The sequence below is a fragment of the Coregonus clupeaformis genome, chromosome 29 (genome assembly GCF_020615455.1).
Source record: "Coregonus clupeaformis isolate EN_2021a chromosome 29, ASM2061545v1, whole genome shotgun sequence".
NCBI lineage: Eukaryota > Metazoa > Chordata > Actinopteri > Salmoniformes > Salmonidae > Coregonus > Coregonus clupeaformis.
Window position 1 is genome coordinate 31,648,173 of NC_059220.1, and position 27,900 is coordinate 31,676,072.

The 27,900-nt window shown below is 43.1% G+C and overlaps 1 long non-coding RNA gene across 1 annotated transcript; it reads right to left on the bottom strand.

The window, feature by feature from the left end:
* Positions 1-19,082: 19,082 nt before the first annotated feature.
* On the bottom strand, positions 19,083-25,002 carry LOC121544400. Its single transcript, XR_005996096.1, has 3 exons — positions 24,874-25,002; positions 21,627-21,721; positions 19,083-19,351 (listed from the first exon to the last, which is right to left on the bottom strand). It is a non-coding gene; the product is annotated as an uncharacterized LOC121544400 (long non-coding RNA).
* Positions 25,003-27,900: the final 2,898 nt, after the last annotated feature.

The following is a 27,900-nucleotide window of genomic DNA, read 5'->3' on the forward strand; positions in this document are numbered from 1 at the left end:
ACCAAAGATTATCAGAGGGATTTTCAGGCTGAACTGATGGGGTTAGAGGTAACGTAACGTTAGCCTGGGAAAGTGGCTAACATTACAGTCCTGTATTGAACTCTGAAAGCCATCAGCTAAATCATATAGCTAGCTAACTATCTTTTGGATACACACTGTCAATCAAGTTCACCTATGCCATGGTAGTCACTGCTAGACTGGTACCTTCAGCAGAGTAAACATGTTTGTTTGTTTGCTCTATCTTTGACTAACGCTAGCTAATGTAAGCTAGCTAACGTTAGCAAATAAGAATAGCTCAATCTGGTAGCCATCTATTCCTCCCTTGCTTGAAAAACACTCCGTTACTAAAAATAGAATTGTCGATATAGCTAACTCACACTCTGTTTGTGTGTTGGTAGCAATGATGGCTCAGTAAGCATGGCATAAACATAAATTGGGTAGTGTTTGTATTGGTTTGTGTTATGGGGTTACAGTTGGTTAGATGTAGACTGAGGACCACAGAGTACATTCCAGACCATGTAATCAATTTAGTCTACCCCTTTTCTCTTTTTACCTTTTCTCTTTGTAAAACTTAGGTTATCTGGAGTCCTTCCACAGTGCCCTGCTGAAAAAATACCCCAAAGCGGCAGAATTTTGGGTACACGAGCATGAGAGAGGGGACACACCTTGCGGTTATGGAGCACAACAAGATTGTGGGACAAAAACAAGCAAGGGACACTGTAAGGCAGGGTTCTTCAATTCCGGTCCTGGAGGGCCGAAACACCTCTGTTTTTCATCCTCTCCTTCTAATCAGGGGCTAATTCAGACCTGGGACACCAGGTGAGTGCAATTAACTACCAGGTAGAAATAAAAAACAGAAGTGTTTCGGCCCTCCAGGACCGGAATTGAAGAACCCTGCTGTAAGGTATAAAATCAAGACTACAACAATAATGACCCAACCACCTCATTCTTCTCCTTGCAGATTCTCAAAACATGTAGACTCTCTGCAGTCTACAAAAATCCCCTGCCAAGGGCTACTATTGACAAGAATGATCTGTCAAAGTAAATGGGCTGGGGAAGGTTTACACATACTATAGGTCTTTGAGATGAGGAAGGGTTTTTTGATTGTGCAGGGTTGTGCTTAGAGACAGTAAATGTATTGTTGTGTATGAGAATGATTGAAATGTGCTATTTCTCCTCAATCTCCCATACACAACAATACATGCTGGGTAAGAATTGCCCTCCTAAGACTTTTCACACTGTCTGCAGCCCCCCAGCCTATTCACTTTGTTGACTGATCTTTCCTCTCAAAAGCAGCTCCCAATGTCCCTCATTGTCTCTAAAGAAGACACTAGTCTGTCTCTAAACACTCTGGTCCCAATCGGTTGACACCTTTAACAAAAGCATGTTTCCCTACGCCTCTTCCACAAAAAGTGTGAAATGGTAACATCACAACCATGTCTTTCCAGTAGACGTACAGTACCAGCAAATCTTCTGCAAGAGGTCCAAACAGTTGGTGGTTAAGGTCTACAAGCCCTACACTACTAATAGCAGGGTCTTATCCAGCTGGCCGTACAGCGCAGACAGAACAAGAACATTCGCCACAAGCACAAAGAGTCTCAGCTTCCATAGCCCGCCAAACACCATTGACAGTGTATCGAAGCCGGATAAAGGACTATGGCTGCGTTTACACAGGCAGCCCAATTCTGATCTTTTTTTCACTAATTGGTCTTTTGACCAATCACATCAGTTCAGGAAAAGATCAGAATTGGGCTTCCTGTGTAAACGCAGCCAGTGTAGAACCATCATAAAATAAATATGGATTTTTTCTATCAATCTTCGAAAAGTTGTCTGCCTTTATGGATTCACAGAAGATATTTATATAAGCTGCACAGGGCTCTGTAGCATCAAACAGATGTTAGACATTCAGATATATCTAAAGAATGTTTATTTGTCAAAATCTAAAATAATAATATAATATGCCATTTAGCAGACGCTTTTATCCAAAGCGACTTACAGTCATGTGTGCATAAATTTTTACGTATGGGTGGTCCCGTGGATCGAACCCACTACCCTGGCGTTACAAGCGCCATGCTCTACCAATTGAGCTACAGAGGACCACGACAGGGGAATACAGGAGAGTTTACACTATTTCATGCTAACTCAAAGAGAACTGGGTAATCAACAAGAATGTTACAAGGTAAAAGTAACATACCAAAAAATACAGTATGAACAGTGAAGTACAGTTCAGTGTGTCTCAGGTGTAGTAAAGTGCAGAGAACTGTAGCTACATATCACCAGATATTGTGATTTAATGAAAGATTGTTGGTATCCATTACTGGGAGTTACAGGGTAGGTACTGTTTGGTGTAGCGGAGCATTTTCTAAATTCAAACTGATCCCCCTGCAACTGGACACAAACATTTTATGAGACTCCTGTTTCCACAAATCGAGGACGGGACAGCATCGCCAAGCTAAGGTTGGTCGAAAATTCTCTGTGCTACACCAAACAGTACCTATCGAAGACAGCATCGCTAAGCTAAGGTTGGTCGAAAATTCTCTGTGCTACACCAAACATTACCTATCCTGTAACTCCCAGTAATGGATGCCAAAAATCTTTGGTTAAATTACATTATCTGGTGTAACAATCTGTAGCTAAGAGAACTGGTGATCAGCAGATGATGGGAGAGGTGGTCATGATGAAATTGGCATTTACAAAGAAACATACAGTAAGAAAATACAGTATGATAAGTGTAGTAAAGTTCAGGAAATACTTGTACAGCTGTGGAATGAGCGATGTCATGATCAAACTGCCATTCAGCACCTCTTGAGTAATCTTCTGCTTGAAATCCAGCATAATGTTGAATCCATCGAGAGGGATACAGTTCACGGGATATAGTTATGCTACAATGACACACACAGGCAAAGGAATTCTGTTTCTCTTTATCTACAATCCACCGCATGAAGAAGCCCAGGCACCTCATGGTATAGTCTGTAAAACAAAAAAACATAAATTATACTCTATTGTACAGTTTGAATGACAGTTGAACTCTGCCAGCATAACATTAACATTTGGGTAGAATAGTGCACAGGCACAGAGATTACTATATCTAGCCTAATAGAAATAAATATGGCATAACCCTCAAACTTTTCACATTGACCAGACCATACAAATGTAACTAGGTAGGTAGGCAGACAGTACCTAGCAACAGCCATGTCTATCAGGCATGCTTAGGCAAATATTTGTTCTAGTAAAACCAACTTATCAGTTTGAGATTTACAACAGTAAATTGTTGTATTATTGTTTCTTCTCACTGTTAGCTAGTAAACTTAGCTAGCTAGCTAGCTGGATAGACAATTGTTATTTACATCTGTTTGGATTCCTATCTTGCGTCATGTCTATAATTTTGCGATATTGAAATGCGTCCACAGTCATAATCATAACCAATGTCAACCCTGGTCAATTATGTTACATAGCTAGATAGTATAATGATTTACAGTTGCTGATGTTACACATTTGCTAACAAATTACAAATGCGAGGCATGCACATAACAAGTTAGCAGCCACACGGCTAACTAGCTAGCAAACTCCAGTTGTGCTAACTAGGCTGGAAACATGACATTTTTAACAACAACAACTTTTTCTGATAAAAACTAGTTCATTGCATCCGCTGTGGAGCCCAGTTTCATAATATTACCATATGTCCCAGCTGCTTGTCTTAGTATTGAAGTAATCATTAAAAAACAGGCCTTATTTTAGGGAATTTTTCACCCAGCCAGCTCCTATTCGTTCTATTGAGCACCGTGGCACCAACTCGCCTTCAGAATGTTCTATTCCCAGCCCATTGTTCTACGTCACAATGCCTGCTTCACTATTGTTGGCAATGAGACCTACCCATGCTGGTAGTTAACGTCAACAACAACAAAACATTATTTATGGTACTCTGAGATCGTCCCATTGTTTTCTATAGAGGAAATATAGGTATGTCTGTCTATTTCGCAAAATATCTCGCAATGTCTGGGCAGAGAGCTCGGTTGTCATCAAATGCTAGCCCCAAAATACTTTTTAACCTGAGCTTCGCCCATTGTTTTCCTATGGAGAAGCATGCCGGTCTATTTCGCCAAATATCTCTCAATGTGAATATTTAGATTTTTCAAGTCGGACACCATTTTAATCAGGAGAATCTCCTCTTTGTAATTATGTAAGTCTGGGCAGTGAGCTCGGTTGTCACCGATCACTAGACCAGAAATAGTCAGAAGTTTTCATTTTTTCCCTACTTCCTCATTACGCAGACATAAGCACAGTTGACACCATCAAGTTGCGAATGTTTACTTTCTACACTCATTTTTTCCCCCAGTTTCGTCCTAAGAACAGATTGTAGTGGTAATATGAAAAGGGCTTAAAAAAAATTCTGCCATTTAGGCGAAATGGAATTCTGAGCATCATTCCAGTCAAAATAAGCTCTGCGAACGTTCGATTCAATTAATTTGCTATGGGCTCGCGCTAGTGTTCCAGCTTAGCCAATGTTCTATTGGCGTTTTTCAGCCTTGGGTGAATTTGGACTCATTCTATTGTCCAGCCTATGCTAATGTTTGCTGGTAAACCTAGCTTTAGGTCGCTGGTTGTAACGTTGTAGCTTGCTTTTTAGTAGCCATATCTATGACTAAAAATAGGTTTTACAATCGAGATACAAAAGATATGGCTGCCTGTAGTTGTTTAGCTAACTTAGCTAGTTAGACTAGCTAACTTCCTACCTAGCTAGCTACCTAAGTTAGCAAACAGAAACATTATTGTATTTCTCCCCACTGTAACACAGTAATATGTTAGCCAGCAATACACAATATGGGTTTCATTAGATAAACTAAAGTTAGCTAGCTAGGTGGCTTACAGCAAAAATAACTTACTTAGCTAACCACCCTATTTGTCATCTGCCCTCTTGGTGCTGGCATCGGCTGTAGCTGAACTTGTATCTAAATCCGACTCTTTGTTTCAAATCCTCTTTGCTATATTCCGGTTGAAACGTGTATGGTTTAATGTCACCATGTGACTAATAGAACATAAAAAAATGCTCCATTGTCAAATTCGTGTTGATGAGAGGAACTACTTGAAGTCATTGCGGTATGGTCAGTTCTTTCAGTTTTGCCCAAAGGATTGTGTTGTTGGTGTCCTTTTCAAAAAGCCTGCCTTGGGGGAGGGACGGGGCCAGAGCACGAAGCACCTCCCCCACACGAGTTGTGTTAGCTTGTATATTTAGCAATAAATCAGCCGATAGGGAACTTCGCTGGAAGACGTCCAATGGCTCTATCGAACAAGGACAAACATATATACATGCACAAAAATGTATAGTGCGATCAGTATAACATAGAGCAAAATGCCACAAAGCAGGACAACATTACACGGAAGCCGTCATAGGGTGTATCATTCAGCACACGACGCCCAGACCTGCCTTCCTCCTGGGCAATTATGTGTGAAACACATCTCACTGACCTAGAAATGCCTCGGACATAATGAAAACAAGCCCAGATTCCCCCAGGGTGACATTCCCCTTTAACTGCTGGCTACTCTTCTTCCGTGGCTTAACCCAACGAGAGAAGGTCACAAGTGTTTCCCTAAAAGCTGTCTGGGTTTGAACATCTTCTATTGTACAGAAAGTGAATAGCTTAATCAACTGATAGTGACAGAATTAGATTACTTCCCAAGCAAAGTCAATTATTTTGTCTCCTCGGCTATAGAAGGTTGTAGCTCAGCCTTTGAATGTCAAAGAAACCAAACATATCCCCATATGCATCGGAGTCACGTCTTTCCTGGGTATTTTACAGCTTGTTTCTAGCATAAAGCATCTCGGACTAAAGCACTGTTATAGATCACTTTATGTAATCATATCCATTTTATTTTCTTCAATATCTCAAGCTATCAAAGGGTAGGCCTGTGCTTTTTACCATTTTCTTTAATAAAAGGTAGGCCTATGTCATACCTTCTCATACCTCCTCAATTCGAGTCTTGGTTTTAACTTAACAGCCCTTCACTGACACGGAGGTAGGCTATTTAAAGAGTGCATGGTGGATGGAGGAATTGACCGACAAGTCTATGGATATAGCAGTTTATAGCCTAATTTTGTCTGTCGGCCTACCTCATTTCTTAAATAGGAAGAAATAGGCTCCAACACAAAGCCCTATTGTTGTTAGTAAAAGTCTAATTAAAATGAAGACGGTTGAAATGAATTATGCCAACTCGAATTTGCCTACTTGTCAGCACCATGTGCTGTCCGTTTCCGATTGATTGTGCCGCGGCTGCTGCTTCAAGTTTCAGCACCACAATGTAAGTTACTTGAATTTTGCTTATTGTGAGGTAAAGTACTCTGATAAATCATAATGAGCAAGAAACATATTGTTTTTAATAAAATGTATTATAGTAGTAGCAAGCTATCAAAGTTGACCTCTAGTCCTCCTTCTCATCTTCGCACTCTCCTTCTCAAACTGAAAAGGAACATAGACTATAGGCTAGTCCGCGTGCAAGATAGTGAATTTTTTGGACTAGGCCTACTAAATTAAACAATTCGGAAAAAGCCTTTGACTCTCCTTCTGAACTACCACCATAGGCCAACACAGCACAGCCATTGGTTAGGCAGCACGCAAACAAGTTTTTGATCAGCAAGAGCAGAGCAGGGCTCAGGGTTGGAATATCCATTGCAGTGTGTAATGGAGCCTAGTTGTATTTACACCATCCCAGCAGCTACTGTATCTTAGAAACATAACTTTGCTCTCTGCTTCTCCGAGCATGCACTTCATAGCCTATAGCCTATAGGCTATGGATCATTTGATTGAGACCACACTAAGCAGCCTATAGCGGAGAATCAGAGATGAGGGGTGGCATCGGGCACACTTCGATACATATATATAGCAACTAATTCTAAAACACTGAGAAATATCGACATTTCATCAATTACAAATTACATTTACATTTACATTTACGTCATTTAGCAGACGCTCTTATCCAGAGCGACTTACAAATTGGTGCATTCACCTTATAGCCAGTGGGATAACCACTTTACAATTATTATTATTATTTTTTCGTTTTATTATCTTTTTTATTTATTTATTTAAAAGGTAGAAGGATTACTTTATCCTATCCCAGGTATTCCTTAAAGAGGTGGGGTTTCAAATGTCTCCGGAAGGTGGTGAGTGACTCCGCTGTCCTGGCGTCGTGAGGGAGCTTGTTCCACCATTGGGGTGCCAGAGCAGCGAACAGTTTTGACTGGGCTGAGCGGGAACTATGCTTCCGCAGAGGAAGGGGAGCCAGCAGGCCAGAGGTGGATGAACGCAATGCCCTCGTTTGGGTGTAGGGACTGATCAGAGCCTGAAGGTACGGAGGTGCCGTTCCCCTCACAGCTCCATAGGCAAGCTTAATGGTCTTGTAGCAGATGCGAGCTTCAACTGGAAGCCAGTGGAGTGTGCAGAGGAGCGGGGTGACGTGAGAGAACTTGGGAAGGTTGAACACCAGACGGGCTGCGGCATTCTGGATGAGTTGTAGGGGTTTAATGGCACAGGCAGGGAGCCCAGCCCACAGCGAGTTGCAGTAATCCAGACGGGAGATGACAAGTGCCTGGATTAGGACCTGTGCCGCTTCCTGTGTAAGGCAGGGTCGTACTCTCCGAATGTTGTAGAGCATGAACCTACAGGATCGGGTCACCGCCTTGATGTTAGCGGAGAACGACAGGGTGTTGTCCAGGGTCACGCCAAGGCTCTTCGCACTCTGGGAGGAGGACACAACGGAGTTGTCAACCGTGATGGCAGGATCATGGAACAGGCAGTCCTTCCCCGGGAGGAAGAGCAGCTCCGTCTTGCCAAGGTTCAGCTTGAGGTGGTGATCCGTCATCCATACTGATATGTCTGCCAGACATGCAGAGATGCGATTCGCCACCTGGTTATCAGAAGGGGGAAAGGAGAAGATTAGTTGTGTATCGTCAGCGTAGCAATGATAGGAGAGGCCATGTGAGGATATGACAGAGCCAAGTGACTTGGTGTATAGCGAGAATAGGAGAGGGCCTAGAACTGAGCCCTGGGGGACACCAGTGGTGAGAGCACGTGGTGCGGAGACAGCTTCTCGCCACGCCACTTGGTAGGAGCGACCGGTCAGGTAGGACGCAATCCAAGAGTGAGCCGCGCCGGAGATGCCCAGCTCGGAGAGGGTGGAGAGGAGGATCTGATGGTTCACAGCATCAAAGGCAGCAGACAGGTCTAGAAGGACAAGAGCAGAGGAGAGAGAGTTAGCTTTAGCAGTGCGGAGAGCCTCCGTGACACAGAGAAGAGCAGTCTCAGTTGAATGACCAGTCTTGAAACCTGACTGGTTTGGATCAAGAAGGTCATTCTGAGAGAGATAGCAAGAGAGTTGGCTAAAGATGGCACGCTCAATAGTTTTGGAAAGAAAAGAAAGAAGGGATACTGGTCTGTAGTTGTTGACATCAGAGGGATCGAGTGTTGGTTTTTTGAGAAGGGGTGCAACTCTCGCTCTCTTGAAGACGGAAGGGACATAGCCAGCGGTCAAGGATGAGTTGATCAGCGAGGTGAGGTAGGGGAGAAGGTCACCGGAGATGGTCTGGAGAAGAGAGGAGGGGATAGGGTCAAGCGGGCAGGTTGTTGGGCGGCCTGCAGTCACAAGTCGCAAGATTTTATCTGGAGAGAGAGGGGAGAAAGAAGTCAAAGCATAGGGTAGGGCAGTGTGAGCAGGACCAGCAGTGTCATTAGACTTAACAAACGAGGATCGGATGTCGTCAACCTTCTTTTCAAAGTGGTTGACGAAGTCATCCACAGAGAGGGGGATTCAGCAGGAAGGAGAATGTGGCAAAGAGCTTCCTAGGGTTAGAGGCAGATGCTTGGAATTAAAGTGGTAGAAAGTGGCCTTAGCAGCAGAAACAGATGAAGAAAATGTAGAGAGGAGGGAGTGAAAAGATGCCAGGTCCGCAGGGAGTCTAATTTTCTTCCATTTCCGCTCAGCTGCCCGGAGCTCTGTTCTGTGAGCTCGCAATGAGTCATCAAGCCACGGAGCTGGAGGGGAGGACCGGGCCGGCCGGGAGGATAGGGGACATAGAGAGTCAAAGGATGCAGAAAGGGAGGAAAGGAGGGTTGAGGAGGCAGAATCAGGAGATTGGAGGGAGAAGGATTGAGCAGAGGGAAGAGATGATAGGATGGAAGAGGAGAGAGTAGCGGGAGAGAGAGAGCGAAGGTTGCGGCGGCGCATTACCATCTGTGTAGGGGCAGAGTGAGTAGTGTTGGAGGAGAGCGAGAGAGAAAAGGATACAAAGTAGTGGTCGGAGACATGGAGGGGAGTTGCAGCATGACCCTCCCCTGGACTATATACAAAGAATACTAAACCCTTCCCTTGACTGAAATAGAAAAAACATGATCCTCCCCCATTTTCCCCCAGGTAACCATTCTGTAAATTTCAATCCATCCCTTCCATGTACTTGTTAGCATTGCTAACCTTTGGATTACAACGGCTCAGTGGGGTTTGAAAATAGCACCCCTTGTGGTCAGTGCCGGTATTACCGAATATCCCAGTATGGCACAAGGTCGGTATGAAGGTATGACAAGATGGATATCATCCAAGCTTTGTCTTGGCAAGAGTAGCTTGTACAGTATGAGTTTTGACTTCTCTGTCCATGTTACAGTGTGTTAGTGTTAGTTATATCAGGGCCCATAGAGCCTGTTGAAGAGCTGCTCCAGGGACCTCTGTTTCTAACCACTAGGTGTCACTGTTCCTCTGCTGTCTCACCGGTCCCCTCAGCCAGTAAGAGACAGGGATGCTAAGCGCAGCTTTCACACGGCATAACCCCTGATTTCATTTCAAGACTTCTCTCTCTCGCCACCACTTCCCAGACACAGACTCCCCCCCACGTCTGACTGTCCTTCTGTCTGTGTGTCTGGCTGTCTGGTGAGAGAATCCACACTGCCAAGCATTATGCCTGACGCGCCAGAGAGAGGACGTTCGTTTTTCCACTACCACACACTTCACCTTGTGGTAACCCCCAGGAAACCAGCGACCTCCAAAGCTAATCTGTCTGAACAAGGGCTCCTACACTGGCTGAGCCAGTCTGTCTTCGCCATCTGAGGTGTTTGCTTTGGTGAGGATATGCTGGTGCATGGACCACTGAATGGAAAATGATGCTATTGTTGTGCCAGGGGGAAGACCTCCTGTATGACCCACTATAATAGTAACGTAACCTCTGTCTCCTATTATGAAAACAGCGTCTGGAAAGTCACATCCTCCTATCCTATAGAATTAAACTCACTCACTCTGTATTCAATGTACATTTCTCTACAATTTCTCTCTTGTTGCCTTTCCTCCAGCTAGGCTACCTCTTGTGCATTTATATAATCAGAGCAGTGATTTGGGTAAGTGTTCAACTGCACATCCGTGTTGGCCAGTTCACTCTAATTTTCAAACATGTGAAAGCAATTTCCCATACTCTGAGATCCCCACCTCAGTTTCAAACATATCTGATGCTCCTGTACTATGTGCCTGCATGTGTTCCATTCATTTTCCGACAAATACATGTTCAACAATCAATATACTGTACTGTTCATTTCATTGTTTCATTTGCATTTGTTGTGAATTTGCCACTTTTGTATTACTTAATTAACATCTCAACATTTGTGAAACAGCATGCCGCATACAGTTTGATTTACATTTAGCTTGACTGCACTTTACTGGTCTAACTAATTGTGCTTAGGTCTCCCCCACCTATGATGCACTAATGCCAAACACTTTAAACTCTGAATATCTTCCTCGTAAAAATTAGAATTAAATTCAATTAAATTCCACTTAGATTAGGTAAATAAATATACCATGTGGGATGGCAGCTGACAAGCTCTAGGTGTTAATTTGACTGGATTTCAAACACTGAGATCATTTAAATAAAGTGAATTACATCTAATTGATGCATGCCAGTGCTAAGAAAGTGTAATGAACAAACCAACAATAAAGTTGAAGACTGTAAATGCAGTAGAAATTTGGTTAGTAAATAACCTAGAAAATAGGTTGCTGTTGTTGTTGAACCTCTATCCATTAAACCTGCCTGTTAAGTGAACTCATATTTATTATTGGAGTATACAGCCAGAGGACTTCGGTTTTAATGACAAACTGCTGACAAGCAATCTAGGATTTATGAGTTCAATTAGAATTAGATTATAAATAATGAGTATGGACATCCATTTATATGTTATTCATGTTATGCTTTTTTTGCCTGGAGTAAACTAGTCATCTAATATTTGGATGAATGTTTCACCATCCAACACCCAACTGAAAACTTTATTGAGAGCATCCTTCATGGATAAATTAGATTTATTTCCCTCCTCGCTGAAAAGAAAGATTAGCCGTTATCTTTATCACTTTCTCCTAGAGTTCTCCCAGATTGTCCTAACTCATTGTGTTGGAACGAAGTGGGCCTTTGCTTACTGTGAATCTCATATTTCAAGAGGACTTTGAAGAAAGTAAGAACTTCCATTCTAACCCTCCAGTGTGTAGACTTGTCCTCAGGGCCACTTTGTCTAATCGTTTGGGACAGGGTCATGCCCTTTGGGTTGTGTCAACATGGAGAGAGACAGTCCCTCCCTCCCTCCCAGTCCTTTTCACCACATGCTGCTCTGTGTTCCTGATACACAGCTGTCTGTCGCTCTGTTCTAGACACGGCACTGCAGTGCGCCATGCTTCAAACACAAACACACACACACAAATGTGCAGCACACACACAAACAGACATTTAAGTATGCATGCAGACACTGCTACTCACTTACACACAGAAATATGCATAAAAGTCACACAAACACACACACACACAGCCAAACAGGCCTTTCCACAATCTAATCAATCCCTTTCATTTTCCATATGGAGAGATCAGTAACACATTCAATATCAGAGAGGCTGGTTGGAGACCGAAGCATGTAGGAGGAAAGGAGATCTCAAACTGTGTCAGACTGTGTTGGGGTGTAAGACTTGGCTGTTGACTTGAGACAGATGTCAATGATGTGATAGCTGTTTTTTTGGTTTATCTGTTTGATCGTTGTGAGTCATATCATATTTATAGCAATATATGGACTTTGAATTTGGCATATGAAATGGAATGGAGATTGATCTTTTAGGGAAACAAACTTATCTTGAGATGTTTGAGGACTTACAAACTTGCCAAAGTATTGTCTGACCTTCCCAAGGAATCTCAGACATGCAATTCCCATCCCAGCCAAAGGCCACATTCCTTGCCAATGGCTAATTGTGATTAGAGCTGTTTAAAAAAAAAAAAAAAAAAAAAAAAACAGCCGTCTAACAAGTAATGGCCACTAATGGGATGCTATCTCTGCAGTGGGTGTGTGATGTGGTGATTTGAAGGAGTCAGGCGCAGGAGGGTAAATCACAGAATAACAGGATTTATTCTGGAACACAGAGTTACGCAATAAAGCCTCAAAACAGTCCAGTGCGCAAAACAGGCACACAAACCATGAAGGCACACAGGGAAAATAACCCGGCGTTACAAAATACAAGGAGCTCCACCGAGCTTCAACAATCTCACAATATACAATCACACACAAAGACAAGGGGGCAGAGGGAATACTTATATAGGTACTGATGCCGGGATATGAACCAGGTGTGTGTAATAAAAAACAAGACAAAACAAATGGAATGATGAGTTGAGGAGCGGCAGTGGCTAGAAGGCCGGTGACAACGAACGTCAAAGCCTGCCCGAACATGGAGAGGAGGCAGCCTCGGATGAAGTCGTGACAGGGTGTGTCAAAGGTCTCAACCATAATGTTGTCTACTTACAACATTGCATGACTGAACAAGATTGACTATTAGAAAGGTGGTCAATGGTCAAATACCACCATGATGTTGGTCATGTCAGAAGCTTGTTTGTGTTTCTCCCAGACCATGGTAGAGTTAGCGTTTGGTTGTGTTCTATTCATTACTGCTTCTGGGAGGTCAAATATAGTAGCTCAATTTAAAGCCACAGCCCAATCGGGCACAATCCATGGCAAACGCATACCAAGGCTGAGATTCAGAAGGGGCCAGAAGACTAAGTAAATGTGATTAAACTACTCACAGGCTTTAACAACATTTTCCAATTGGCTTTATTGTTAGCATGGTAAATTAATTATATTTGCAGCCTTGTCCCCAGAGATTGATAAAGAAGTAAAAGGAAATTAACATTGAGATGTGATTTTCTTTTACATAAGCAAATCCTAAAGCTCAGACCCAGTACGGTAGCTCACTTTCAGGCAAGCTTAAGACAGAGTACAGTAACAGTGAGGTAAGCCCTCAAATAGCACCACATGGCGCCTTCCCATGAAAAGATGGCCAACAAATAGTCTAACCATACAGAGCAGCAATAGCAATTTCCCTGAAGGCCTTTTACTCTTCAGTCATCTGCAACGATTATGCAACCACAATGGCAGTTGATTGATGATGCCAATACTTACCAAATACCAGTGATCGCATCATTCTCTTGAACGATCACTGGTTTGCTTACTCTCTAATAAAGAACCAAAAAACCCATTAATCCTCACCCCTAACCCCTCTCCCATCTTTATTGGTGCCTATGTCTGTCAGGCCAGACTACCCCAGACCAAAAGGATCCATGGCCAATCCGGTTCTCAGTTGTGGCGGGGAAACCGATTGGACCGGATCGTTGCCCCACAGGCAGTGAGAAACCCTGAAATTATCACTGCGTGTCCATCTCATATTCTGCCTGCCAAGCGATTTCTGCTAATTGGGGCAGATGCTTCTAGAAGAGCGAGCCAGATCCCATGGCTGCCTCACTGCGCTGTGCTCAAACACTTGTAGCTGAAATCCCTCCCAGAGTTGTCCCAGCTGAGAGTAGAGAGTATTGAGCAGACTAGAGAGCTCAGGCAATGCAGCATAAGGCTTGGCTCCCAGCGCTACATTTTCCATTCTCCTGGACAGTGCCAATCCAGCTGCTTTATGACTGGCTCTGTATGGACCTACCCACATGAAAGCACCTTTTCGCTTTCAGCCAATATAGAATCAAAATTTTCAACGATGGCAATTTTAACATTTTATTTTGGGATACTATAAAATGTTATTTTGGGGCAAAACAGCAGGCCACCTGATTTAGTACATCACTGTAGTTGGAAATAATTGGATGGTGAATACAACAATGTGTGTTGTACGTGGTTTGGATTGGAGTATATTTTTTTCTCCAAATTACAGTCATCAAGGTCTTATGCATAATTGCCGGCATAATGAAACAATGCTGATTTATATTCTTTGCACACCATTTTTTGTCTCATTGAGAATTTGACAACATTTTCTGTAGTGAAGAGCTGTGGATTTGTGCTTGGCTTGAGACACTCCTTTAAGACATTATGAAATTATAAAATCCCTTTAATCATTTAAATATCACATACTGTTGTAGAAATAAACATATTAATCTCAGGGTAGAATCCATGACATTTGTGAAATCTGACGCATGGGAGACTGGGCTTGATGTAGTGCATATGTCAACATACAGATGGTGGTGTCAGGAAGCATGAACCCACTAATGATGTCTCTAATGAGCGGTGTATCAACACTGTTAACTCTTCAACCAGACGTTAATCAAACTGGGAGTGTCTGCCTTGCTCCGAGCATCATTCAGAAGCTATAAGATGTAAATATTTAAAATGAAAGACTGGGTGATTTTGGGGTTTAATTTCTAACTCTACTGTAGCTGGTAGTGGCTTCTCCATGTGGGAACCGGTTAATGAGGTTTACACTTTATTAATCATAGATTTGGTACACCTAATTTCTTATTCTGTGGTCTGTGAGGTTCTGACCTGGGCCTTCCTCACGTCTTCTATCTCTCACACCAAGACAAAGCAAAGCAGTGCAATCATCCCCAATGAGATGAGAGAATCTGGCTTGCACAGCTGACATTTATAAGTGGCCTTGACTTACTGTATTACAGTACTCACAATACAGTGTATTGTTGTTTTTGTTGCTGCTGTGGTAATAAAGAGGGCTCTCATCTTGAAGTATTAGCCCCAATGGAGCTTCTAATAGGCAGAGGGAAGTGCCAGGTCATGGCTTGTTTGTCAACACAGATTGCAGGGACATTCATAATGCTCATAATTAGTTACAGGCTAAAGAGTAATCACGTTTGTCTACCGAAAGAAGAAATACAAATGCAGACATTAGACTATCACGCTACAAAGATTCCTGTCACGCTCGTCGGGAACAGAGGAGGACCAAGGCGCAGCGTTGAATGCGAACATATTTATTTAATTAATGATCACACGATCAAAACAACAAAACGATGACGTGACAGTCAATGGTCAAACACAAACCAACACGAAACCACAATGAATGAATGCCTAACGGCTACCTAAGTATGACTCCCAATCAGAGACAACGAGCTACAGCCGTCTCTGATTGGGAGCCACCCTGGCCAACATAGATATACACCAACTAGAACCAACACACATGAAAACTCACACCCTGGCTCAACATACTAGAGTCCCCAGAGCCAGGGCGTGACAGTACCCCCCCCTAAAGGCGCGGACTCCGACCGTGCCAACCAAATACCACAGGGGAGGGACCGGGTGGGCACTCCGCCTTGGCGGCGGATCCGGCTCCGGGCATGATCCCCACTCGCTCTCTAACCCCCCAAAGTACCCCTGGTCCGGTCTGGCCCTGCTGACCGGAGCTGGACTGCACACTGGTGGAGCGGATTGCTCTAGCTCCGGCGTGAAGCTGCTGACCCGTGCTGAACCAGGCACCAGTGGAACAGGCACGGGCTGTGCCGGACTGACGACGCACACCACTGGCTTGGTGTGGGGAGCAGGAACGGGCCGAGCCGGGCTGACGAAGCGCACCACTGACTTGGTGCGGGGAGCAGGTACGGGCCGAGCCGGGCTGACGAAGCGCACCACTGACTTGGTGCGGGGAGCAGGAACGGACCGAGCCGGGCTGACGAAGCGCACCACTGACTTGGTGCGGGGAGCAGGAACGGGCCGAGCCGGGCTGACGGGCGCACCACTGACTTGGTGCGGGGAGCAGGAACGGGCCGAGCCGGGCTGACGAAGCGCACCACTGACTTGGTGCGGGGAGCAGGAACGGGCCGAGCCGGGCTGACGAAGAGCACCACTGACTTGGTGCGGGGAGCAGGAACGGGCCGAGCCGGGCTGACGAAGCGCACCATTGGCCTGGTGCGGGGAGCAGGAACAGGCCGGACCGTACTGGGGACACACACCACTGGTCCTACGCAGGGATCTGGAATGGGCCGGACCGGACTGGTAACACACCCCAGTACCTCTCGCCGTGCCTCTACACCTTCCATCCCCTCTTCGACCAGTGGCCCCCGTAACCTGGCGGCCTCCTCTGCCAACCCGCTGGGCCGCTCTGCCGCGGTCTCCTGCTGGCCCGTCGTCCACGGCGTTAGCCCCCCCCTAAAAATTGTCTGGCCGTCTCTCCTACCCGTGGACCAGGTCTCCATGTCCCTCGCCAGCCTTTCGCCCTTCTGCCTCCATGTCAAGCCCTTCTCTTCCTCACCCGGCTTGACCCAGTCGAGGAGGCGAAGGAGATCTGCTAGAGATCTCCCTGGCGATGGCTCCTGGACACGCTGCTTGGTCCAGTCTTGGTGGTTTCTTCTGTCACGCTCGTCGGGAACAGAGGAGGACCAAGGCGCAGCGTTGAATGCGAACATATTTATTTAATTAATGATCAAAACGATGACGTGACAGTCAATGGTCAAACACAAACCAACACGAACAAGAAACCACAATGAATGAATGCCTAACGGCTACCTAAGTATGACTCCCAATCAGAGACAACGAGCTACAGCCGTCTCTGATTGGGAGCCACCCTGGCCAACATAGATATACACCAACTAGAACCAACACACATGAAAACTCACACCCTGGCTCAACATACTAGAGTCCCCAGTGCCAGGGCGTGACAATTCCCTTCTCACGAGGAGAGAACACTGTAAAATATTTCAAGAGCCACTGTGAGAGAGTCTCAGTGCGCAAATCCTAGCCACAGTAGTGTTAGGACCTTGCTGCAGCAGTAATGCCGAATGACATCCTCTTATCAAACCTGAGTTGAATTCCATTGTGTGTCTTTGTGAATGAGATCTGTCAACACCATGTGTCACCCAAAGATAGAGTACGGTACTGCACTTTAGACAGGGCTTTGTTTAAACTGGGTCTCTATCCCACTTGAAATAGATACATCACATAGAAGTGGAACAGACCCACTATATGGCACCTGGATAAGTAATTGCCTATGGCAGCAGACCATGGAGTCAGTGGGTTTTGGTTAGAGGAGATCTTTGATGAGGAATGTGCTCTTTGCCGTCTTCAGCCTGATGGGTTATTTTATGCGTCTTATGCGACATGACTCAATCTATTTATTTAGGATCCAATGTTTGGAGGTGTGGAGCTACTGTAAGTATTCTCACCTGTATAAATCATTTGATGAGCAGAGTGAAGCTTGCCAATACTGTAGTTCCTGGATATTCCCTGGATAAATATTCCCTGTATGTGACTTGATTGTGATTTGTTGAAGCATGGTATTTTGACTGCTCGTGGCATCACCTGGATACAAAACAATGGCTCTTTGAGAAATCAATGATTTTTATATTAGTCTTAAATTATTGTTGTATGCGCTCTCTGATTAAAAGCAATAATTCAATTAACTTTATTCTCACAGTTAACGCATAACAAACTCCAAATGTGCACAGGCCATTTCAAAACATATTTAATGCATTTGTGGAGCATTTATCGTGCAGCACACTTAGCAATGTTGTATCTCCCCAAATAGAAGAGGATGCGATGATTGTCAGATGAAATACCTATGGCAGCGTTTCATTCAGTGATTGAACTGTAGATACAAACCACAGGACTCGGTCAGAGGACCATGCTCACTAGGATGTTTCTTACTGTTACTTGAATAGCCTTTAGTTCAGAGAAAACACACCTAAGGGGGAAGGTGATAGAGACAACATCAACATAATGTGCATTTTTTAAGGGAAATGGAATTTAAAAGAGTTGACGGTGGCAGGTCTGGAAATGTATTTCTGTTTTTTCTCTGCTGTGTAGTTGCATGACACACCACGAGTCTGGCTTCTAATGAATTGGTCCATCGCTACTTGACACCTGACACTGAAATTACATTTATCACACTTATATACCCTTTGAGAGACTGCTAAATTCAGCATTGCAGAAAAGCAGTACAGCAATGGGTTCAAATACTGGATTTAAAATGCTCTGTTAATACTATGGCTTTAAAGTTTATTCTATAAGGTAGAATAGCATTCCCTCATCTTCATCTTGGAAGGCCTGAGTCTAATGTATGTTTTTCACTGGATGGGCAGGGCAGGTTGGTCAGGAAGAGTAGGAGCAGCACCATAAACAAAGAAGGATACAGCAGGAAACACGTCTCCTGCAATATTAAAGCCTACATAACAGGACATATTAGGTGTAAATTTGACATACTGTCACTGTCTTGAAATGTACTATGCCACAACCCAAATGGGAATATTTATATAAGTTTGACTTCCACATTACTTATACAGTTGACAACTGTAAGAAACCAACATCCTTTTAACTATGTCTGTAGCCTACGCCAAGGCCCTGTCAGTCTGTCTGTTGCCTCCACAGACCTCAAACCCACTCTATGATTTCTATCTAGTGCAACTTTAAGTCTACAGCATATAGACTGATTTTCCTATTCCTATTAGGTCATGTCATTAGAGGTTATGCAGTATGACATGAGGATGCACAGTAATGGTGAAAACATGGGCTGACCATTAATGTGCGTAGCTATGTCACTCATCTGGTGTGATGTGTTTTGATTGGGAGATGTGTCACCCAGAAGGACTGATGGAGGAAGATCTCTGCAGTATCTCTCGCTTCACTGTACTTTCAACAAGCCATGCGTGTGTGTGTGTGTGTGTGAGAGAGAGAGAGGCGCACAGGGAGAGAGAGAGAGGTGTACAGGGAGAGAGAGAGAGAGAGGCACAGGGAGAGAGAGAGAGACTACAAGTACAGTCACAGAAAAAGGATTGGGTATATTCCTTGATCATATTCTCAAATCCACAATAAGGTAGTATAAGCTACAGTTAGGCAATAAAGCATTTTATTGAGCCAGTCTAGATTTAGAACACATTTGTAACCAAATGAGCTGAATATTATAGGTCTACATTAGTTTATGAATATAAAACCGATTGTTGTTGATCGTTGCAGGGATGGAATACAGGCTTTCTGGAATGCATGAGTGCTTCGCTTGAGCTGGATGGAGTCTTGAAACCATTGTCATTATGCAAACGCTGGAAATAACAAAGTCCTGTGGGTGATGGATGCCAAATCACAGGAAGTCTCATCTGCTGTTAATTACAACAGGGCATAGAGGAGTTTATTTTTCAAACTTCAGCTGCTTTGAAAGAAATGGAGAATTCAATTTCTCCTCTCCTGTTGTTCTCTGCATGGTTACTATCTTGGAACACCATACCAGGACATTAGTGGGATGTTGGAGGAGATGGGAAGATGTGCAATCATAAACTGATGACTTGGAGTACATTGTCCTGTGTAACCTCGTCCCCATGCTCAATTACTACTGCATAGAGAGCTGGCTGGTGTACAAGATTAGAGGCTCTATTCAATCTGTATCTCTGAGGCATTATATAGATTGCGAGATAGAAATGTAAAGGTAATTTCTGATTGAGCCAACATATGTAGCCTTTACCGTGAATGCAGCATACAGTGCATTCGATAAGTATTCAGACCCCTTGAATTTCTCCAAATGTTGTTACGTTACAGCCTTATTCTAAAATGGATTAAATAAAAAAAATGTCCTCATCAATCTACACACAATACCCCATAATGACAAAGCGAAAACAGTTTTTTTAGAAATGTTTGCAAATGTATTAAAAATAAAAAACAGATACCTTATTTACAGAAGTACTCAGACCTTTTGCTATGAGACTCGAAATTGCGCCCAGGTGCATCCTGTTTCCATTGATCATCCTTGAGATGTTTCTACAACTTGATTGGAATCCACCTGTGGTAAATTCAATTGATTGGACATGATTTGGAAAGGCAAACACCTGTCTATATAAGGTCCCATAGTTGACAGTGCATGTCAGAGCAAAGACCATGCCATGAGGTCGAAGGAATTGTTTGTAGAGCTCCGAGACAGGATTATGTCGAGGCACAGATCTGGCGAAGGGTACCAAAAAAATTCTGCCTCATTGAAGGTCCCCAAGAACATAGTGGCCTCCATCATTCTTAAATGGTATAAGTTTGGAACTACGAAGACTTTTGCTACAGCTGGCCACCCGGCCAAACTGAGCAATCGGGGGACAAGGGCCTTGGTCAGGGAGGTGACCAAGAAACTGATGGTCACTCTGACAGAGCTCTAGAGTTCCTCTGTGGAGATGGGAGAACCTTCCAGAAGGACAACCATATCTGCAGCCCTCCACCAATCAGGCCTTTATGGGAGAGTGGCCAGACGGGAGCCACTCCTCAATAAACGGCACATGACAGCCCGCTTGGAGTTTGCCAAAAGGCACCTAAAGGTCTCTGGTCTGATAAAACCAAGATCGAACTCTTTGGCCTGAATGGCAAGTGTCACGTCCGGAGGAAACCTGGCACCATCCCTACGGTGAAGCATGGCAGCATCATGCTGTGGGGGTGTTTTTCAGCGGCAGGGACTGGGAGACTAGTCAAGATCGAGGGAAAGATGTACGGAGCAAAGTACCGAGAGATCCTTGATGAAAACCTGCTCCAGAGCGCTCAGGACCTCAGACTGGGGCAAAGGTTCACCTTCCAACAGGACAACAACCCTAAGCACACAGCCAAGACAACGCAGGAGTGGCTTCGGGACAAGGCTCTGAATGTCCTTGAGTGGCCCAGCCAGAGCCTGGACTTGAACCCGATGGAAAATCTCTGGGGAGACCTGAGAATAGCTGTGCATCCAACCTGACAGAGCCTGGAGGATCTACAGAGAAGAATGAGAGAAACTCCCCAAATGCAGGTGTGCCAAGCTTGTAGCGTCATACCCAAGGCTGTAATCGCTGCCAAAGGTCCGTCAACAAAGTACTGAGTAAAGGGTCTGAATACTTACGTAAATGTGATATTTCTGTTTTTATTTATAAAACCTGTTTTTGCTTTGTCATTATGGGGTATTGTGTGTAGATTGATGAGGGGAAAAAACTATTTAATCAATTTTAGAATAAGGCTGTAACGTGACAAAATGTGGAAAAAGTCAAGGGGTCTGAATACTTTCTGAATGCACTGTATGTGGAGCAGTAGCAGCAGCGTATGTGGTGAGCGTGAAAGTGTGTGTGTTTGTAAGTGTCTGTGTGGTGTCAGTATGCTTTTTTGAGCATGTTATGTGTGTGTGTGTGTGTGTGTGTGTGTGTGTGTGTTAGGGTGTCAATGTAAGTATGTGTGTGTGTGTGGGTAGAGTCCAGTGTGTGTGCATAGAGTCAGTGCAAGAGATTTACTTCAAAAAAGGGTAAATACAGGTAGTATATTTATAGTGTCACACAGTGTGTCACAGGTCCAAACACAAAAAGGTAAATCAGTACCAAACATACTAGCCTGTCTGTTCAGTTGCCTTTTGGATCATGGTTACATGTATCCATTATTTTCATTCACCTGGCCATGCAGATGTGGTAGTCCAGAGATCCATCTGGACTGAGAGGTTCTTCATGGAAACGTCCAAGAGAAACAGAGGTAGGTTCTTTCATGTTCTGTAAAGAGGGGTTTGAACAGATCATGCCCATGTAAACACACATGCCAGAACCATAGAGAACATATGCAAATTAAGAACCAGCCACTTAATTGATCTTAATGCAGCATGAACCATTGAGTTGAATGATAGTGCTTTGAACTATGAGGTCAAATATGGTTGATTAATCAGGGACATAGGGACATTTAGCAAGTTCCCTATTTGGCACGTCAGCTACGTGAGTGATTGTTCACACAATGTTGGATATGGTCCGTGCTTTCATTGGAAATTTCAATACACTTTTCTCTGGCAATTCTATGAGTAACATGCCTCAACAATCACAAAATGAATCCTGAAGTTCAAATACATCAGGCTCCAACATCAATACTGGCTTGATGGTCATTGGATGAAATTGATAAAAATGATATGAACCACAATTAAGTATGTAGATGTCTGAAAATGAGTGATAAGTAGGTAACAAACATTAATAGTAGCATTTTAGCAGGGTAATTTAGAAAAATAACAGCAATCTTTCTCAGTGATCAATAGTTGCAGTCAGTATTAACAGCAACCAAAATTGCATCATGGAAACATCCCTTTAGTGCACAATTAGAAGTGAATTTGAATATAATTATGTCCCTGTAGTAACGTTTGTCCCAGGAAGAGATCCAAAACAAATATCTCCCTGACCACTCTCACCGTGCACATCCACTAATGTCCCTAAACCATTGGTGAACAACATCATCCTCCTGCTGAAATAGAAATGTAGTTCACTCCATCAGCAGCACTCTTTCCCTCCTAAATAAATCATGTCAAGGAAAATGGAAAGTTAGTATTAATCTAGTGTAAACCTACCATGCCTGGAGGCCAGATATAGAGCATGCTATAGGTTGACTTTGGTGGCTGCTTGTCTAAGGTAGATAAGGTATCGGTTAATTTATTTACCACATGTATGCATTCTTCTCCTTAAGGGCTGTGGGCAAGACATTCATCATTCTCTGACTATGTAAAGAATAACAAACATAAACTGTTCCAATGAATGTCGATACCAGACCAGACACATTGACTACCGTATGGAGATGTATTTTTCATAGTAAGGAATGGTTGATGCTTTCTAAAGTTTGGCCAAAGATTTACCTACATATCGGTGTGGGTTTCTGTCATGCATTTCCCAACAAAGGATTCGAATGATAATTTTCTAACAAGCATAGACAGAGAAGTTGGGGAGCATGTAGAGGTGAATCAAATCAATATCAAATAAAATTGTATTGGTCGTGTACACATATTTTGCAGATGTTATCGCAGGTGTAGCAAAATGCTTATGTTCCTAGCTCCAACAGTGCAGCAATACCTAACAATACAAAACAATACACGCAAATCAAAAAAATCAAAATAAAGAAATATAGAAATAATAGAACGAGCGGAGTCTGGAAACTGAACAACAATATAAATGCAACATGTAAAGTGTTGGTCCCATGTTTCATGAGCTGAAATAAAAGATCCTAGAAATGTCCCATATGCACAAAAAAGCTTATTTATCTCAAATTTTGTGCACACATTTGTTTACATCCCTGTTAGTGAGCATTTCTCCTTTGCCAAGATAATCCATCCACCTGACAGGTGTGGTATATCAAGAAGCTGATTAAACAGCATGGTCATTACACAGGTGCACCTTGTGCTGGGGACAATAAAATGCCACTCTAAAATGTGCAGTTTTGTCACAGAACACAATGCCACAGATGTCTCAAGTGTTGAGGGAGCGTACAAATGGCATACTGACTGCAGGAATGTCCACCAGAGCTGTTGCCAGAGAATTTAATGTTCATTTCTCTATCATCAGCCACATCCAACGTCATTTTAGAGAATTTGGCAGTACGTCCAACCGGCCTCACAACCACAGACCACGGTTGTCCAGGACACCAGCCAAGGACCACCACATACAGCTTTTTCACCTGAGGGATCGTCTGACAGCTGATGAAACTGAGGAGTATTTCTGTCTGTAATAAAGCCCTTTTGTGGGGAAAAACTCTGATTGGCTGGGCCCGGCTCCCCAGTGGGTGGCTGCGCCCCTGCCCAGTCATGTGAAATCCATAGATTAGGGCCTAATTTATTTATTTCAATTGACTAATTTCCTTATATGAACTGTAACTCAGTAAAATCATTGAAATTGTTGCATGTTGGGTTTATATTTTTGTTCAGTATATATGTATATGATGGTGTGTATAGACATTATGGGCAGTATATGAATGGAAAAGGTGTGTACAGGAAGGGGATATCATGAGTTTTGTGAAGTAAAAGTATTCAGTAAGAGAAACTACAGTATATGGTATTTATAAAGTGGCTTATGTAAAATCCTGTTTACATAAGTCAATACTCACACATTTGGTGTTTCTTAAAATGTAATGACGTAGTAACTGTAGTCTGCTACCCACCTGTACCTATAAACCTTGGACACTTGGACTATTTCAGGACCACAATGTAAAATGTGACTGAAAAATGTCTTCTCGGATGACAAAAAGACAACCACAATGCATTTTACAACGACACAAACCACTGTTCTACCCAGTTCAGCTAAGATGTAGTATCTAACCATTTCTGACAACAGAAATCTCATATCAGCACAGTGAATGGAAGTGTTGATTTCTCCTCAAATGTGCCATCTGCAAATAGCGTTACATTTATTAAGAGAGAAAGCATCTTGGCTGCCATTCCCTTGTCCTCACATTATCTCCACTGGAGATGAAGTTGGCTCACAGAAATCATACAGAATACCCTGTTGAAAGTTTTATGTGGCCAGAAACGTAGCATGGGCTGGGTTTTTCTCCACATCATTACAGAACAAGTTCAGTCCAGTCCAGAGTGAGCATAAGAGGGAGAGGCTATTAGTTACATAATGGTATCTCTTTGGGTTATTTGGGATTGGCCAAACATGGTGTGTGAAAGTCTTTCTAATGGTAATAGGGCTGTCATTCAGGGAAATATAATTTTCAGTGCTGAGAAGGAATGTGGGTGTGCGTGGCTGTTGAATGTGGCAGGAAAGGAGACAAATAATTGAAAATGGATCTGGAGGATAGATCATAACAAATGGCACATTTCAGATCAACCTTTTTTTTTATAACCATAATCTTTGTGAAATTAGAGTAAATATGAGCTTAAAAACACCTGCTCTTTCACCTTTTTGAGTTATGACGGTGTCCAGAACGTACAGCCCTTGGCTATTCGAGCAGCTAACACCAGAACATCCACAACACATGGAAGGCATCTTGTGCTCTGGCTCCACATTACCAAGGGTTGGGCTGTGCCTGGAATGATCCATCTAGTCAGAAGCAGAAGGGGTGACCTTTACATTTGACAGAGCTAAGGTGGTGGTCTTAACGTGCAAAAAGACACTTGAGACCCCTTTAGGCCATGCACATGTTTTTTGGTTATAATAGCAACCCTATGGTAATTCCAAAAAAAGGTAATAACATGTTAATAAGATGGCAAGTCTGTGCAATGATGATTCCAACTTGCCTCAAAGGGAGGAAAATGTAAGTAAGTGAAACAGTACAAACATTCTCACAGAGTAGAATCTTTTGTCTTTTCATCAACAACATCAATCAAACAAATTCTGTAGGTGGTGTCATTCCATTGAAGCAATAACATTTCACAGAAAAGCCACAAAAGGGTGCCAGATCTGAAGCACAATGGGACAGTCAAGTACATCTGCAAACTCAGTGTGCTTTCATTCTGCTGACGGATTTAAACTAAGGCTGACCCCATTTAGTCGACTGGTCGATTGTTGGCACACCAGTATCACCAGTAGTACATTTACCTTTAATTCCCAACATTTCTAATCTACAATGTTTGTTTGGTTATCGTAATTTATGTTAATGCATTCAATATATCATTATTACAGTCTTTTACAGTTCTCATTGTTGGACTGGACACATTATTTGCAGAACGCACAACCTGGGCTACACTTGTGAAAAACACGTTTTGGTTTGTTTCATTCCATAAAAGGAGTTGTCAATTTATTCATTGTGTTTTGTTTGGAGCGCTCCTGTCAATGTTGAGTAAGGACGCGCACCTGATTACGCATATAAGTAGGCCTAGGCTACCTGGCCTGTGCACCTATGTAGGTTTAGAAATGTGCCCATTTGGGATCTGATAGTATTTTTGATTGTCTTAACTTACCACCAGTAATGAGTTGTGGAGCTTCTCAAAGTAATTTTTTCTTCACCTCAAACAGCAAGTAAATGAAGTCTGTTTTTACATCCATTGAGAATGACAATAGTTCCTCAATGTAGCCTATTTAAAAAATCTTTCCAGCTCTCTCCCTTTCAATAACCACTTGGAGTGAAACTGAAAAAAAATGTCTTGCTCTGATCCGGTGGAAACGTCATGAAATAGGCCTACATGATTACTTCATATCCCTTGAGCAAATACAGCAGTGTCTGTCCGGAGCTCACTGGTCCGGGAAACTCTGAGGGTCCAGAATATTTTATACAATGTTGCAAGTTTGTTAGCACGAACTTTGGTCTGGACCAAGTTGATAGATGATACAATGTTTTAAATTCCTTGCAGGCAGGCCATGCGTGGCCAATGTGATTTATTTTTATCAGGATATTTTCTAACTGCAGTCTGCAATGTTTCTATTTGTTGGCTTTATGTAGGCTAGTTTTACATAGTTGGCAATGGCAATAGAAGTTACTTTTAGGTTTGTATAATATTTTTTTCGATTTAGATAGTTATTAATCACGACAATGATGTTGAGATACAAATACTTAATACAAAGAATAAATGAAACTGTTCCACGAAAATGTGCATATGAAAATCATAACTGGTACGCAGATCGGTAGAAATGGTAAGATAAATTGGCACTCCAAATGGAAAAGGTTGCCAACCCCTGGTGTAGCCTATTACCGGCAACTTCGGGAGCATAATGGCAGAATCTGCGAAGGCCAGCAGCAGTGGGAGGAGGTGGTTCGGGAACAGGTTTTTTTCTTTGTGGAATTCCATTGATGTTTATCCAATGCAGAGGCACAGGGGGAGGCGGAGGGGTCTTTGGTGTGGTGGTTCGAAGCTATAGACTAGATTGCTTCAACTTTGATCCGCAAACTTCCACCATTTTGATCAATGAGAGAACAGATACATCCTCCTACCCTATGCTGCTCATAAATGTATTTATTTTTATTTTATTTCACCTTTATTTAACCAGGTAAGCCAGTTGAGAACAAGTTCTCATTTACAACTGCGACCTGGCCAAGATAAAGCAAAGCAGTGCGATAAAAACAACAACACAGAGTTACATATGGGGTAAACAAAACATAAAGTAAAAAATACAACAGAAAATATATATACAGTGTGTGCGAATGTAGTAAGTTATGAAGGTAAGGCAATAAATAAGCCATAGTGCAAAATAGTTACAATTTCGTATAATACTGGAATGATAGATGTGCAAAAGATGATGTGCAAATAGAGATACCGGGGTGCAAATTAGCAAAATAAATAACAATAATGGGATGAGGTAGTTGGGTGGGCTAATTTCAGAAAGGCTGTGTACAGGTGCAGTGATCGGTAAGCTGCTCTGACAACTGACGCTTAAAGTTAGTGAGGGAGATAAGAGTCTCCAGCTTCAGAGATTTTTGCAGTTCGTTCCAGTCATTGGCAGCAGAGAACTGGAAGGAATGGCGGCCAAAGAAGGTGTTGGCTTTAGGGATGACCAGTGAGATATACCTGCTGGAGCGCAGACTACGGGTGGGTGTTGCTATGGTGACCAGTGAGCTAAGATAAGACGGGGATTTGCCTAGCAGTGATTTATAGATGACCTGGAGCCAGTGGGTTTGGCGACGAATATGTAGTAAGGGCCAGCCAACAAGAGCGTACAGGTCACAATGGTGGGTAGTATATGGGGCTTTGGTGACAAAACGGATGGCACTGTGATAGACTACATCCAATTTGCTGAGTAGGGTGTTGGAGGCTATTTTGTAAATGACATCGCCGAAGTCAAGGATCGGTAGGATAGTCAGTTTTACGAGGGCATGTTTGGCAGCATGAGTGAAGGAGGCTTTGTTGCGAAATAGGAAGCCGATTCTAGATCTAACTTTTGATTGGAGATGCTTAATGTGAATCTGGAAGGAGAGTTTACAGTCTAACCAGACACCTAGGTATTTGTAGTTGTCCACATACTCTAGGTCAGACCCGTCGAGAGTAGTGATT